Here is a 13,225-nt window from a genome sequence, read left to right on the forward strand (position 1 = left end):
TTAAAACTGAGCTACTTAATTTTTTCTCTTTTGCAATTTTTTTGTAATTTAAATAAAATATCTAACTCCAGTTAGATTTCAGATTACGTATGCATAAGGTTGTAATCGTCACCGTCGAAGAGTACTATCTCGTGAGTAAAAGTAAAGTTAAAACAAATAAAATATGATCCCACTTATTTTCATCCACGCATTCCCTTTGCAAGTAACTGCAGTTTTTATAAAATTTCTAACTAGTACGAATGTAAATGTGATTTTCAGCTTATTTTTAATTTTTGCGTAAGGAAATGAAATTTAAATGAGTGGAAGCCTATTCCACATTTCACTGACGTATTAAAATATTCAGTGGATAAAAAAATTATGTCGATGTTAACGTTGATTTCTTCAAATTTTGTATGATATGAATTCTGTACGGTAAGTAATAATCCAAAAAATTTCTATTAACTATAATAGAATATAGGTTCTTTTCTTAGACAAAAATAAATCATTAAAATAAGTAAAATATTTTTTAGTTTCTTTTACAAAAGACCATTTTAAATGTAAAATTTATTTTTTGAATGAACTTTACTCAAAATATCGTACTTTTGTTTTCATTTTATCTTAGACTCAAAAAACTGAAGTCATTCGTTTCATTATCGTCTGTTAAAAAGTTTTATAGATGTAATCAATATTATTTTCCTCCTGTCAATGAATTTAAAAAAAAAAATTTCTACTGTCTTCCGATAAAACAATATATCAATATATTAGATTTAGTGTAAATTACATTAAAATTTTCTGTTAGAATCAAAATTTATTCTTCACAAGAGACGTGATCGTCGTTCCAAACGCCACAACTTTAATTTAATTTAAGGCAATTAGAACGCATCATTTCTAACAGCTCTTGTTGACCAGATTATTTGGGAATAAAGTCCCATGCGGCCAAAATCCATACTCGTATTAAAATTTAAGACTATCTTTTTTCCGTCTCTCTGTAGGAATCGTTCCGTGAATTGTTACCATCTACTCATAATAATTTTTTTTTTTTTAATGAACTTGACCTGTTTCTAATAATTGCAAAGCATCAATCGGTTAGAATAAATATATAATTCCAACAAGAATAAAAACCTGATCTTACCTTTAAGAAATCTTTTCTTTACTTCTCTGTTACATGTCCACAGACTATGAAGACCGTTACGGGCCATGTCAATGACAAGTACATTATTCAGTTTTAAAATAGCACAGAGATTATGCTCCGATACATATTTTCCGGTTTAATATTTGTACCAATCTTTTTTCTTAGTACCTAGTAGTTACATTACTTTGTAATTTCTCATCCTTCGGAACGTTTTTCTTTTAAATGTAATAAATGGAGGAAACTTTTTTCACCTGCAAGTACTATTAGTATAATCGCACATTGCTGTTTCTCACTGCCGTAAGTACGTTAGCGAACAGGTTTATCTTCAATTCGGTTAATAGTTGAATCTGCTGGTATGTCGAAGTATACCGGCATTTCCTATTAGCATCGACAAAAAATTTTTTCTTGCGTAGCTGAATATAGGTATATTTTTTATACCTATTTTTGTTGTCTCTGAAAGACTAATAATAATTTATCTCATGGTCATCCGAAGTGTTGGCAAGTAAAAGTTTGGAGAGTCCATGCCTCTTTATGAAACGACGTAGCCATCTTCGACTTACTTTAAAATCTTCATTCGTTATTTGAAATTCCTTCACTATTTGAGCGGTTTTTAATTACGTAATCGCTGTTGATACGACAATTATGCGGCGCCTATCTTGAATGTAAATGAATACCTCGCCTTCTATTTATAGAAACTTATTAAATAGAAGAGCGGAAATATTCTTAAACTTGTATTGCTATCTACTACTAAGTTTCTATGTTTTCTTTCTCAAGTCTCTTATAGACGATTCTGGAAAGTCATTGTACGGCCCGCTGCACAATTACAGATTACCTCAACTTTGCGAATAACTTTTAGTTTTCGCCAGCAATAAATTAATAAAAACGTTTTACGAAACTCGTTTTTACTAACTCGCTAAAAATAAAAACTATATATGTATTCAATATTACTTGACTAAAACGAAATGAATACAACGTTAAGTTTCGCTGAAGACGACAAATACAAGAAACAAAGAATGAACCGTTGGCTGTTATCTAGTTACTCACAGGATGGCAAATGAATAGGCGATTATGGTAATAATAACGAATGTGATTTACAATTTTGTAACTGATATGAAATCAAAAGAATTGCCTACTCATCAAGATGATTTATTTTAAATAAACCGTAACCGTAATATATCACGATGTTTAATACAATACAGAGATAAGTCTCTACTTCTAATTACCAACTCATCATGCATATCCATATCTGTTAGAGCTTTACAGCATTCAGATCCTTTACAGCATCTAAAAAGAAAAACAGTAGTAACGATAAAATAAACAAATACTAAAAAAAATACTAAATAAACAAATAATAAACAAATACCTGCAGTGATGGCTTGCCTGATCGGTTTATCGTTCAACAAGATACTTCCAGTTGTTACATAATTAGTCGAGTTGGTGACTTCTCTGTGGTAACAGTTGTTGTATTTCGCTCTGCGTTATTGTTAGTTATTAGTGGTTTTTTGGTTGTGTACGTTGGAAATTGTTGAGGAATGGTTACTGGACACGGACACTAAATTTCATGAGTTTTGGACACGGATTGATTTATTTAAGTTTTACTGAATATACTCTATTCTGAGTTATAGTTAAAATATTATTTAAATTAAATTGTTTAAAGTGATATTTTACGGTGTAAGGAGAATAATCACAGTATTAATTAAAGTGAAGAGAAGATATTGGCTGCTTTCTGGGTATACAGGAATGCATATGTGCGTAATATTAATTTTAAAATTAACATTTTTATTTTGAGGTTAAGCTTAGAATATAGACTTATTGAGTGAATTTTTCTAAGTTAAACTTGCGGGCCTAGAGTGGCTAGTGACGTCAGCCAATTAGAAGTAAACAAGGACTTATAAAATTTTTGCAGTAGAGATTCATTAGAAGAGAAGTATTCTGTCCTAAGAAGATTATAAGGGGGAACACTTTTTTGATTGTAATTCCCTTTCTGATCGTCCTATCCAAAAACCCTCCGGGATCTATCCGTCCCGAATCCTTCCGCGGCCCCTGACCCCCCAAAAAATTAGTACTTTTTTGGGGAGATACATTTCCTTGACCCCCTGTTTTTTTCGACCACACATTTCAATGGATACATTTTACCTATCTTTCAAAATCCCCCTGTCCCCCTTTTTTAAACCCCCCCGAACCCCATCGAGTGGGTACTGGGCGGACTTGGAATTGAACCTAGAACCCTAGAAAAAATAATGCGGGACGTGGCTCTCTTCCTATGGAAGATTCGGCTGCCCAAAGTTCTGGTGCTTCGAAGACGACAGTAATGAGGAAAGTCGACAGGAAGGGCAAGAAGCGAGTCCGGCAGGCTTCATCAGAGGAGGAAGAAACGCCACCTGGTACTTAAGTTTAAGCTATCAATTGGGAATTGTCATGATATCGTTAAAACAACATTTGGGCTTTATATGGAGCTAAAGGCGCTTACGGAAATGTCCCCACCATTAACGCCGGTCACACAGGTGATACAGACACAGCCGGTGACGTCAGACGTAGATGTAGAGGCTATTTTGGCGGGTGAAATAACGGATAGTGAACTCATTGAGCTCCTACCAAAACGATGGCTGGCCTCATATAGAGATAAAATTTGTTTAATAACAGAATTGCCGTCGGAAGTTGTGCACTCTACACGATATAGGTAAGAGGAAGACATCAGATGAAGACGTGACTCAGCGACCTATGTATACTCCTGGAGATATATTAAAAGACGAGATTTCAATCATAGACGAGGAAACAATTGAATTAAAGCGAATTAAATATAAAGTTTATTATGATTCAGCAGCACATGAGAACACATCGACAGTAATACTGAGAGCAATCAGAAAGGTGATATAGCAATCGCCAAATCTGGCGTTTATTTTGCCGTCGGGTATAATTGGTAACTTGACAAAGAAGATCTTATCCTACATAATGAGAGATAAGATAGAACCGGTTAAAGTGTTGACACTACAGACAGAGACACAAATGAGACAGATTAGGTCGGGTCAAACGCCGATTAAAAAAGCAACACCACCAGCAGAGAAGAGCCGCACGGTGATAGTGAAGGCGGCTGGGAAATTATATGCTGACTTATTATGAACAATGAAATCGGCAGTTACTAATGACAAAGCTAATGACGTGATTTCCCTACGTAAAGGGAGAAATGATGAACTCCATGTTAGGATACAAGGAGGTCAGAAGGCGGTGGAGTTCACAAATGTTTTAAGGGATAGAGCTGCGGGATTACAAGTAGACCTTAAGACGCGAGCTGGAAGACGTACCATAATACACATCAGAGACGTGGAAGTCGATATCTCTGAGGAAGAAATAATGACTGCAATAGTTAGTAGGATTGGAGAGAATGAAGATATTAAAATATCATCAATTAGGCATGGTTATGGAGAAACGCAGAATGTTACAGTGATAACTTCAGACAGGGCAGCCTGTAAGTTAGTAGAGCAGAGAATTAAAATTGGTTGGGTTAACTGCAGGGCTTACATCAGGGAGGATGAAGACCCATGTTTCCGATGCTGGGGCACGGGTCACTGCAAATATGAATGTACAGGCCCAGATAGCCTGGAGTTATATTTTAATTTTGGTGAAAAAGGACATAAAATAGCCGACTGTCAGGAGCCTAAAAACTGTTGGAACTGTGGAAAAAAAGATCATCGCACGGGAGGCTGGGCAGGCTCAATGAACAAAAATGCTTAAAGTACTGCTAGCAAATGTTAATAGAAGCCCGCATCTCATAATTTAGTTAGTGAGCTTGTTAAAGAGAAATATATAGACTTCTTGATAGTAACAGAGCCTAATATTTACGTAGCGGCAAGGTCTGGATGGACTGCAGATACTGAGGGAGATGTAGCGATAATGGATGTCAGTGGTAGAGTTTCTTGGCGACTAGTGAGTAGAGAAAAGGGTTTTGTGACTATAGAGACTGATACTGCGATGATTATAAGGACATATGTATCACCTAACTGTGATCACCGAGACAGTTGACAGTTTTATTGATTCAATTTATAGAGCGGCAACAAGAAGCGATAAAAGATTGATAATGCTTGGAGACTTTAACAGTAAGTCTGCTGCTACAGGCAGCACGTATATAAACAGAAGACGTGAAATATTATCGGACCTGATGGATTCAGTTGGATGCCATTGTATAAACGATGCAACGCCCACCTTTGAGGCCAGAGGGCATTCTTCTGTACTAGATCTCACAATTCTGGACAACAGGTGGAGTCAGGAGCAGTTGAGTTGGCGGGTATTGCCAGATGATATTACTAGCGATGATATTATGCACTACCTTGGATATACAAGATCGGTCATTTCTCTCCAGTGATAAGACACTTCCCCCTAGCCTCACGGAGGACTAGGTAAATAAGATATTGAATCGAGTAGCCAATAGGCATAGAAGTCTGCAGTACCATACACCAGAAGCGTTAACTCACATAATACAACAGGAGGTGGCAAGGTGGTTCATAGAAGCAGAGAAAAGAAAACAGTATAATGGTGGCCAGAAGAGATAGCGGGGCTAAGACAACTACCAAAAACATGCAGGCGAAAAATGGAAAGACTAAGAAGAACTGGTGGGGATGAATATGAAGCAGCGGCGGCAAGATATTTGGAGACCAGGCGGACATTAAACAAGATAATTAAAAAGTCAAAACGGGATCATTGGAAAAAACTCTATGAAGAACTAGATAGAAACCCTTGGGGGCAGGCTTTTAAGATAGTTACGAAACGTTTCGGTAGACGATTGCCAGTGCTTTCAAAATTACAGGCAGAGATACAAATCACAGACTTATTCCCTTGTGCAGAGGAAGAGGTGGAAGGAAGGTTAGAATGCGAAAGCAGGCGATTCAGTCTAGCAGAGGTACAATCAGCGGTCGGTTATCTAGGAAATAAGAAGTGCCCTGGACCAGATAGGATTCCTGCAGCATTATTGAAAGGGCTAGTTAGTAAAGTACCTTGGGAGATGTTATAAGTGGCCAGTTTCGAAGTAGATAATAATAAGTGCTGGAAGGAGGCCAGAGTAGTATTCCTGTCCAAGAAAACTGTGGAAACAGGTGTAGTAGACTACAGACCATTAAGTCTAATTAACACTATGGAAAGGCAGTTGAAAAGATGCCGGCTGGTCGAATTATCAAGGAAATAGAAGAAGGAGTTGGAATAAGTCCAAACCAATACGGGTTCTGGAAAAATCGGTCCACTGTTCAAGCAATTAAGAGAGTTACAGACTGGGCGGCAGAGGTCAGATCAGGTACGTGGAGAACTAGAGGTATCCCACAGTTTGTTTCACTAGATGTTAAAAACGCTTTTGGGTCTATTAGATGGCAAGTTATAATAAGAGCATTGGAGGAGAAGGGAGTAAGTCCTTAATTGCGTCGACAAATATGGGAATATTTATCGGTGAGAGTGTTTTTTAGATGCGCAGTAACAAAGGTTTGGTTTAAAATTAAATGGTGGAGTACTACAAGGATCTGTTCTTGGCCCACTGTTGTGGGTGATAGCTTTTGATGGAGGGCTTGAATTCCCCGACGGGTTCAAGCCATTGCATATGCGGATGATCTTGCCATTCTAGTACAGGGCAAAACTGAGTTGGAGATACAAGAACGGGCTAATACGGCAATACAGGTAATAATACAATGGTTGAAAGCAAGAGGATTAGAATTAGCTACTGACAAATGGTAGTATATCTTACTAACCGGCAGGAGGCAGATTGAGCCGATTAATCTAACGATAGAGGGAGAAAGAATAAACGAGGTGCATAAGCTAAAATACCTAGGCGTGACATTTGAGAAGAATTGTCTGTTTACCGAACAAATTATTAGTAGCTTCAAGAAGGCAGAAAATATGGCTAAGGCGCTCAACATTATTTTGACTTCGCAGAGAGCTCCAAGAGCATCCAAAAGGAAGCTGATATTATCGGCAGTGACTTCCTCTATGTTATATGCTGCGCCAGTCTAGGGGCTTTCTCTAAGGTATAAGAGAAATCTGATAAGAATGGTCAGAGTCCATAGGAAGCTGTTACTAGGGGTGATTTCAGCTTATAGGACAGTTTCATATGAGGCGTTGTATTTAATGTCTTCCATACCACCGCTTGAATTGCAAGTTGAAGAAAGAAGAGAGATAGCACAGAGCTTAGATAGACATGAGGCCAAAAACAGGCTAATGGAAAGATGGAAGAATAGATGGAGAGAAAAGGGGGTTGCTAGACGAACTACGGAGCTAATAGCGAACTTACTAGCTTGGCATAGCCGAAGGTTTGGAGATCAGTTACTATACGTCGCAGCTGTTTACTGGCCATGGTAACTTCAATGATTACCTATATAGGATAGGAAGAAGACCAGAACCCAAATGCATGTACTGCAACGAGGATGACACCGCTGAATATGCCCTTTTTGATTGCGGTAAATGGAACACCTTGAGATATGAAGCTGGAATCGCAGGGAAAAGGCCGGTAGAATTGATAACTTACATGCTCGGCAATGAATTGCAGTGGAAACGGGTGGCTGACTATCTAAGACAAGTGATCAAGCAAAAGAACATAGAGGAGCGGCGAAGGGGGTTTTAGAGTAGGGAAGGGCGGATAGCCTCAGTGGTGAGGGCCGACATGCCTTGGTGTATCGGCTTCAAAGAGCCACTGGGGACTCCAGGGGATGCTAGGACACTAAAAGAAAAATGAGAAAAGACCCGACATCGCGTCTCGACAGATGTTCGGGAGTGGTGTCAAAAGGACAACAAAAAATAACTGAAAAGAGCTGACCGGCGAGCCGACCTGCCATGCCGGATTTCCAGCTGGTAGGTGGGGAGCCTAGTTAGAGTAAACAGACACTTCTGTGAGTGGCGTAATACCAAACAGTTGGACCGGCCCAGGGGAATAGAGAGGAAAAATAAGAAAAGGAGTTACATAATTACGAAGATGGGGACGAAGCTACCGCTGTAGCAATCTTTTTCATATGTTTTTAGTTGGCTTATTATTTTCAGGGAAAGCGATTTTTGTCTCAATTCTTTTGTTGTTTTTTATTTCGTTCGAAAGGGATTAGCGGAGTAGAATTATTAAATTTATTGATTGCTTCACTACAATAAAAGTTTTTCTTTTTAATGAGAAAGCTAATTTTTAATCGTTACCAAAAAGGCTTGTCCCAGGCATAATTAAAAGTTTCTTTATACGAATTGTGTGCATGTTAACAGTTCTGGTACCGTACGTCAAAATTCTAGCCATGAATCTTACTTAAATTTAAAATAATGTATCTATTTCCTATTAAGTAAATAAAATTTAAAAAAATGTTACATTTATAATAGTTTATACAAAAATATAAACCAACTGAGAATTTGATAAAAGAGTTTTATAGTACGTTTTTAATCACTTGCTAATAGATAATTAAATAAAACAATTTTTATTCCTCGACTTACGAGTATAAATGAAATTTATATTTTTACAAATTAAAAAACAAAGCAGTAAAATTATTTTTCTTGAGTTAGTCGCTAATGGGAAGCGAAATAATTATTATTTTTTAAATTTATTTTATTAAAATTAATTTTTCCGACTTCAGTGGTGAAAAAATTAAATTTGGAAGATTACCTACTTTTTACAAGATCATTTTAGTTTCAAGTTTGTGTTTTTTATCAATATTTTTGCAGCATAGTTTTATAAATTCAAACAAAAAAGATTTTTTTTTTATTTTATGAAATCGGCAAACTATATAAAAGCACAAACTACGTCAAAAAATACAGGTACATTATTTCATCCTTGCAGTCGACAATTCGTTTAAATCTTTAATACGTAAATGTAATGTTTGAAATTTCAAGATTTTCTCGAAAATAATGCACTAGCGAAAATTTTTAATTATTTTTGGTGAAGTAAGCGCATCTATTCTTTAATATTGCATGATATAAGTATATAAGTTTTATATATTGGACCTGTGTATATTTTTACTATTATAATTATTCCCACGTAAAAGAGAAACTAAATAGTAACGAATTTTTTTATACTAACAGAAAATGCATGACAAGTACAACCATGTCGAGTTACAACAGCACTGAATAAAACAAAAATAAACAATAGGACTCTCATTTATTAAGTTATATCTTGAGAAATGTACACACATGAAACGTACATTTACAACGGACACGTATTTTATAAACCTATTTAAATTTACAGTTATGTTTAGAGAAAATTTAAAGAGTTTTCATTAAGTTTTTTGCTTGCTGTATTACTAGTTTTGTAACTGTTTTTAAGAAAACGAACCTTCCCGCTTTTTAATCTGTTAATTTTTCTGTAACAGTACACATCGTTATTTATTTTTTAATGTAATATAAATTGTCGCTGATATACAGTAAAAAGCAAAAATATTCATCTTATTGTAAATTATCTTCATATTTTCAAAAAAAAAGAAAAGAGTACTTTTCTTTTTCTTTTTTAAGCAAACGCCACTATACTTGGCGTTTGCTTAACCGATTAGCCGGTGTATAATAAATAGGCTCCTTTGAAGTCTGCAGAAAGTTAATGAAGACTTTGAAAAGCGAATTATAACATTTCAAGCTTTCAAAAAGTTCAGTTCCTTTAAGAACTAAAAATATTTAATTAGTTTATACAAAATACTATAAAAAATAATGACCTAATTATAAATAAGACCACGTAAGAAAAATGTTGTTCATTTACTAACATAATTTTCAAAAAAAAAATTCAAAAAGTGTTGTAAAGAAATATAAATAATTTAATAAAGTAATCAAGATTGTTTATTTTCTATGTCAGAAAATGAAATGAATTTCACATTATAAAGGCTTCACAATTTACCACTTGAATTCGCCATCGTTGATAAAATACAGGAAAATTTAACTTATGAGATGAATAATTTTATCAAGTTTATAAGAAGATGATAAAATATCTTGTTTTAAAACAAAACTACAACTTGTTTTAAAAGTTGAAAAACTAATTTTTTAAAAATAAAATAGAAACGAGTAGAAATAGAAATGAGATTACTTTTCTGCATTTCGTCTATACCTTAGTTTTTTTTCTGAACATCAGGTTGGATGCTACCGCCCAAAGCCAAAGCTAATAAAATTTCACGCTGATTCTGGTTGTATCAGAGCGACCGGACGGTGGATCGAAGGTGGCGATTGGACACATCAGTAAGCCAGTGAAACAGATTTGAATTTTACCGAACATTTTTGAACTTTCAATAATTGTTCACTTTCTTTTTCGTTTTAATATAGACGAGAAATTACAGGAGGTAATTTTCTATCCAACAATACCATGTTTATGGGGGTTTGTGTTGATAGTGTCGTAAATGGTGCACAACTGTTGTCTTTCCTTAGCGAATTGTATATATGGAGATATACATAAATTTTTATATGTTGTCCGGAGCTAAAGGACAGAATCTCCAAGTTTTTTACTTGTTTTCAAGAATGTAGCCAGCCTATCGTAACGACCGTGAAAATATAATTACACATTATGTGCCACTAACGATGGGGCCGCGCACCGTGTAATGTTGAATGAATCAAAATCAGAGTGTGGTGGGAGTGAAATAGAATCAGGTATTCTAAAGCGGGTCGACTAAAACTTTACCGTTTTAGGTAAATAACTTACCAATGGAAAATAACTTTTTTATCCGGAAATTATTTTTGGTAAAATAGAGGTATGGGTTTTGTAATTTATTTCTTTTATATTAACTACAGATTTCTGTTAAAGTTTAGTTAAAATTGCAAACTGATCAACCATATAGCGACTGTTAATTGAATCATTCTACTCAGTCCAGTCATTTTAAATCTCTGCATATGGTTTCCCATGACAACACTATATATAACTCTTCTGGTAATATAAATGATTAGAGCTGATTACCTTAGTTAGATAAAAATTACTATCAAGTACTGGACGTCTACGCGATGGAAAATTACACTAACTTACTGCAGGAAATATGAGGAGACGACACCCAGCTTATAGAAGAAAATATGCATTGAGGCCGAACGATATTAAGTAGAGATGCTGTGTAAAACGATATTTAAGAAGCCTACCTTGTAGTAAACTACATCACATGAAGGATGTTCTTTTTATATGAGTTATTATTAGATGACTTTGTCAATGCCAGAAAGAAGCTTATATCCATTAAAATGATTACTACTGAGCTAAATCGGATTGAATTGGGGTAGAAACTCGAAGAAAGTTGTTTTGAATGAAACCAAGCGCCTGTTGGTGTTGTGGAGAAGTAAATGATTTAAATAATATGTACTCGAAAGCTGTTAAGGAAAAAAACAGTAATTACAATTATGAAGCCCCGTATGCCAACTTAAATTAGTTGAGTAGTTAAAATAAGAAGTTTGCAAATACCTTTTTAATATAGGATCTGTCTTTTAATAAGTAATCTTTCACAAACAGTAAACCAGACAAATGTAAATAATAAGCCTAAATTGAAAAAATAAAACTATTTAATGCTTTCCAGATAATGGAGTAATCTAAGTAAATTTACGGCTAATGCAGTTTTTTTAAATTGGAAAAATTACTGACAAAAGTAACATTTTTTAGTACAGCAGTTCTTCGATTTTAACTAAAATTTCTATTAAGACCAAAAAAATACTTATATTGATGTGCGCAAACAGAAAGATCTATACAAAAAAAAATTGAATTAACACTTCATTCATTTTAAATGTTCAAAATATTTCGCTAAGCCCGTCAAATGTGTTTTTTAAATCGAAAAATATAGACGAGTGCATTGTCACAAGATCAATTTGTACAGTTGAATTAAAGGCGATGAATAGGCGGAAAGTACAGATTTTGACTCTGTACGCTTCTGGTCCTACAAAATAATTCTTAAGATATCGCACAAGACTTACATTCACCATTTTCTTCTTAAGCTTTCATAAAGATTTCAAAGGATCGAAATACTAGTCGACAGTTGTAAGAGTCGAAAGACTTTTTTTTCTTATCGGGCTTTAATATAGGAATAAAAATGGTTTCAAATCAAGATTAAGGAAAATTCCGTTCTTCACATATTTCGTGGTGTAAATTTATTTATTTATTTATTTATTTTTTTGTTTTCTTGAATTTTTACGGGCATCGACTACTAAGGTTATTAGCCCTCGTCACATTCTTAAAGGAAATTAGTATCACCATCAGGATCGTCACATGTAAGGGTGTAAAGGGCCCTTACATTTTATTTAAAAGCACAAAACTACACACACAAAAACATTAAAACAAAAATAACAAAGACGAACACAATACTTACGGGGTGTAAAGGGCCCCGATATTAAAATTTGAGATAAGGTTCCCAAAAGACCATGAATTAAAAATTACAAGTTGTCAATACCATTATCTGCTTCTACCTGTCTCGTTTATTAGTTTGTTTAAGCACCCTCGGGGCGACCAGACCGCCGTTGAGCAGTATATCAGTCGCGCCAGGGTGCCGTGGCAGTTGACTCCTCCTTATTAATATGCTACAAGCATCCATTGCACTTACCCATTGCCTCGCGCCCTCAGTTTACCCTTGAGGGTCCCCCATGCCATCATTGGACACACCCCGACACACTGCTCTTGAGTGCAGAAGAGCCAGGATGGCCTAGCCAAGAGGGCTACCTCCCGTCACTATACGTGCCACGCTTCGAGACTCCCTTATATATATATAAAACTACCGCTTAGAGATTCTTTTATCATAGCTTTAAATTTTCATTTTATAGACTTTTAAGAAGTCCACTGGCGTGTAAAAATGCAACTATATGTTCTTTATTTCCATTATCCAGATCAGCAGTAATATCATTTCTAAGACGGAACCTCTTTCTGAGGTCCTCATATATGGTACACTCTTCTATTAGATGCTTGATTGTCAGTGTTTTATTACAAACACCGCACATTGGTCTCTCTTCGCCGGTTAACAAATATGAATTTGTCAATCGCGTGTGACCGATTCTAAGTCTGGTCACCGCTACTTGTTCACGGCGAGTCAACTTAAAGTCGCCTTTCCATTTATATGGAGAAGTTTTTACTGAGTTTAATTGTGTATTTAAACTCCTCCATTCAGTATTCCACTTGTTTTTTACTACGTTAGTTAGACAGTTTTTAACATCTGCCACTCTTACAGGAAATGCATACAAATGATC

The sequence above is a fragment of the Lycorma delicatula genome, chromosome 1 (genome assembly GCF_047948215.1).
Source record: "Lycorma delicatula isolate Av1 chromosome 1, ASM4794821v1, whole genome shotgun sequence".
NCBI classification, from domain to species: Eukaryota; Metazoa; Arthropoda; class Insecta; order Hemiptera; family Fulgoridae; genus Lycorma; species Lycorma delicatula.